This window comes from Triticum dicoccoides, chromosome 6B (assembly GCF_002162155.2).
Source record: "Triticum dicoccoides isolate Atlit2015 ecotype Zavitan chromosome 6B, WEW_v2.0, whole genome shotgun sequence".
In the NCBI taxonomy this organism is placed as follows: domain Eukaryota; kingdom Viridiplantae; phylum Streptophyta; class Magnoliopsida; order Poales; family Poaceae; genus Triticum; species Triticum dicoccoides.
The window spans coordinates 73,887,941-73,892,468 of NC_041391.1; positions in this window are offsets into that span (position 1 = coordinate 73,887,941).

Genomic DNA, 4,528 nt, shown 5'->3' on the forward strand with positions numbered 1-4,528 from the left:
GGCGGCGGCGGGGGGGAGGAGGGGGGGAGGGGGGGCAGCGACACAAAGACGTCCGGCATGGCTACGTCGCCGCCCCCTGCTCCCGGATCGGGTAGTCTCCGCTGGCTCCTCTGGCCGTCGCCTTGAAATCAGGCGGAGGCGGCGTAGTGTTCAGGGGGGCCACAAGTAGTGGCTCTTGGCGGCGGGCGGCCTCTACGAGCCGCTTCTTCTCTGCGGCTTGGGTTTCCACTTGCGCCAGCGCCCTCTCGACAGACGCGGCAGACAAGGCCACCTGCTCCTTGGCCAGGCGGTCAGCCTCCGCCGCATCGCGCGCCTCCCGCGCATTCCGCTCTGTCGCCTCCCAGAGGTCGGCAGCCGGGTCGATGCGCCGGCTGGTCGAGGAGGTTGCTGCCGACCTGAGGACCAAGCCGGCGCCCGATTTCTCGAGGGTTAGCGGGGCCCTAAAAGAAGAAGACAAGTCAGAAGACTTTCACACCAGATTGATGAAAAGACAAGGAGTAAGGGAATGATGCTTACACCGACACCATGACAGGCACCTTCGGCTGCCTCTGATACTGGTCCGCCTTGGCTGCGGTCCTTCTCCGCCTGGTCACCGCGGTCGGGTTCTTGGGCTTCTTTGGAGTGTTGCCGAACAGGGTCAAGCCCTCACTACAAGAAATATGTCAACTTGTGACCACCACTATTGGTCACTGAAAGGTCATAAATTTCCATTTACGACCTTTTTGTGACCAAAAACAGAAGGTCAAAAGCTGGCCGTCGTAAACTGACTATAGCGACCTTTCTTCTGGAATGGTCAAAGACGTTTACGACCAAAATATTCCTACTGTGGCGTTTTGGTCACTAGCAACCTCCCCCAGGCCACGTAGGCATCCAGCGTGGCAAGCTGATGTGGCACAAGATTCAGCCCGGTCCAATTCGATTTTCTACATGGGCCGAGCCCATTAATTCAACCCATTTATGTTTTTTTTCTCGATTTTCATGAGTTGCATGGACCAAGCCCATCAATTCAGCCTATTTATATTTTATATATCAGTTTTCGTCAGCCACATGGGCATAGCCCAACATTTTAGCCTTTTTATTATTGGGCCATGTCCTTTGTTTTCTTGTTTTTTAAGATTCTAGTAAGTGGGTCCGAAATGTCAGGTTCTGTTTTGTGGGTCCCTCATGTCAACGTCATGTTCTTCAGATTTCAATATGCCAGTGAATAAATAACAAATATTTAAATTCAAATAGACAGAAAACACATGTAATACTTCAAATAACAACAACCAGAATCAGTATGGAGCTCTTGCTCTACCAATAACACGTAATACAATTGGAATCACAATATTACAAGCTCTAAAAGTGTGATGGCTGGCTACAGTAATTTACAACTCCACAATTGTCTTCTCTTCTTCAGAATGGAGCTCCTGTCAATAGCGATCACAAACTGGGCACATGCTCCTGTCATATGAACCACATGCCATACTCACTAGACGACCATAGTCAGGATTAGGCTGTGACCTTCATTACAAACAGCAATATGAATTTCCATCCTTTCCACGATCACCCTTTCAAGGATTGGTGCTGACTCACATTAAAAAAGATTCCATACGGACAAGCATTCTAGAAACTAACTAGTCAAGGATCACATATATAGTTGTAAAGGCATTCCATACTATTAAGATGGACCAAATTCATGCAGATACAACATGTCTCACTAGTTCAAAGTGGAGCCACAGGAAGCTTACCATTACGCAATGGATTGATCAACAAAAGGGCCAGGTAGACGGCAGGACCAACACATATTATCCATCCCTGGGTCCTCCAGCTTCCAACATGTTGCCTCCTCCTTGCCCTTCCTTTAAGAAAAATAACTTCCTTCAAGAAAAACAACACATGGTCAGTGCTGCCCCAATATAGCAATCAAGAACTACAAATGCAACGTAGCCTCAAATTTAACAGAGCAAGAACTACAAATGCAACATAGCCTCAAAAACTAAGTTTGACATGTCATTTTAAAGATGTGCCGACCTTTATTTATTTCTATCCTTGGATGAGAAGGCTAGAGCAAAGTTAGCTTTCTTGTCTGCGTAAGGATGAGAACTAATAACTGTAGTGTTGCAACATAAGGACAGTACAGATACCATAATAAGTTTCAGGAACATCACATCTAGCACAGTTGCAGAGATGGCACAAAATTCTTCTATGCAATTTTTAACATATTTGTAATAATTTTCATAAGCAATGAATCATGACAAACAAATTATGAGTTATGAAGTGGTTTCAAACTATAACAGTGAAGGACTAGACCCACAAAACACAACGATGTATAGGCACTAAACGTACAGCAAGTAATAAGAACCGAGACCATAAATGATACTGATCAAGGATAAAAACAGGTAGGTATCATATAATTCTCATCATAATCATACATTGAATTCATTAAAGGCTACAGATATAGAAGTATCAGGCAACCAAAAGGGTTAAGACCATACACAAGGATCAGTGTTAGCGGAATTGAGATATATTTGTACAGGGTAATGAAAGGTGCGAATCCAGTGCAAGATAATAGAGCAAATATGTCAAAGTTATTTAGATTTGCTAATGTGTTTGTCACACTACCAAAATTCAAGATAAATCATGACAGGGAAACGAGTGAATTACAGCAAAGGAGGCATCTAATTTGACTACCAGTACCACAATCATTGAGTGAAAGCAAACACCAGAGAATTCAGAAATTTTTTGAACTGAATGCAAGCAAGTTTGATCATGACATAGCAAGTCTGCAGTCCGTAATTAGATTAGATGTTCTAACTCATGATCCACATACATAGAGACCTACTGGAATCTGCTTACGCTTAAACAAGAAAGAGAACAAAAAAAACTAAACCTAACTATGCAGCAGAGAGAGATAGCATGGGGGGATGACCTATGGACCAAAATGTCCTTCACCAGATCGTTCAAGGGAGCACAACAACAGTAGCAGACCTTGCATGATCCTTCACACAACCAGATCGGAGCAACCCGCAAAGAAACGCATGAATTAGCATTCATTCATTAGCAGCATTGGCCTGCCAAAATAAATCTCAGTTATATAATTCACTGTTGAATACAGAGAAAGATAATTGCTTCTATGCAAAATGTTACACATCAGTTTATCATAAAACACAAATGGAAGTAGGAAAATGATTTAGTAAAATGCTCACATAATAGATCATATCAGCCGAGCTTGCAAAGGCTTAAGATCTAACTGGCCGAATGGATTTGTAATAAGGTATTGGATTTATCAAACTGTGTAATTATACATCAAGGTTTGCAGGTGCAAGAAATCCATCAGATGGATCATGGCATGCACGACAAAATTTGATACAGTTTTAATTGAAGACAGTATGTACAGTATGAGCAGTGAAAAATAGAAGCATCTCTTGTATATATCCTAATTTACCAGTTGTTTAGCACCAAGGTACAGGTGAGAGCTTAGTGCAACAGTCACAGGGATCAAAAGGTATTCCAGAATAAAATAGCAAGGTTGTTAATTCAGATTCAATGTCAAGGCTGAACATACTAGTGATTACAAAACTGAACGAGCCAAGGCTGTTCATTCGGGTTCACAGGCAATCAACAAGATGGCCGAGATCGGGACCAAGCAATATACAGAGGTGGTGGGATCAGGGGGCGCGCGTGCGCGATACCTTGGAGGTACTGCTGCTGCTGGTGCTGGGGAGGCTGGTCGCCCTTGGCGGCGGCCTTCTTCCTGGCCTTGGAGGGCTTGTCGGGGTCGTCGTCGTATCCTCGCGCACGGGCGCGCTGGCCATCATGGTTCCGGCGACCTTCGACAGAGAGGAGGGCGTCCAGGAATTCAGATACCCACGCTAGGGAGAAGGAGCAGAGCCGCGCCGGCGGAGGGAGCTTCTCACCTCTTGTATCCGAGGATGGTGCCGCGGAGGTAGAGCCTCACGCGCTGGCCGGTGCGTCCCTTCACCATCTTGCTACTGCAGCGCCGCCGGGGAAGGGAGCTGAGGTTCACCATCTTCCTGACAACTGCCGCCGCCTCCGTCCCCACAGACGAGGCGAACATGGCCCCGCCGTCTTGGATGGCCTGCACAAACCCGCACAAACACAATGAGATTCGAGCAAGCTGAAGAAATCTAGAAGGAGGAGGAGAAGAAAGAGGGGCAATACCAGATCTCACCTACACGTGCCGCCTGCGAGGTGGCCATAGCGTCGATCTAGGGTTTCGGCACGGAGAGAAAGAGAGGGTGGAGTCGAAGGAGAGTGTGGAGTCGAAGGAGGAGGCGAACGGCGCGACGGACCGAGCGAGGCGGGGACGGTGTCGCGCGCGCGCGTGCTCCGATGCGGCGGCGGCGGTGGAGCAGAGAGCCCCGCGAGCGAGGGAGGCAGAGGAGCATCGGAGGAGGACCTCGGGCTTCTCTTCTGTCGTGCTTGGGCATGGAGTGGCGGCGATGCAAGAGCCCCGCGGGACGCGAGGTTGGTCGAGGACGAGGGAGACGAGGGGAGAGTGAGGGCGGCGGCCGAGGTGGGTGGC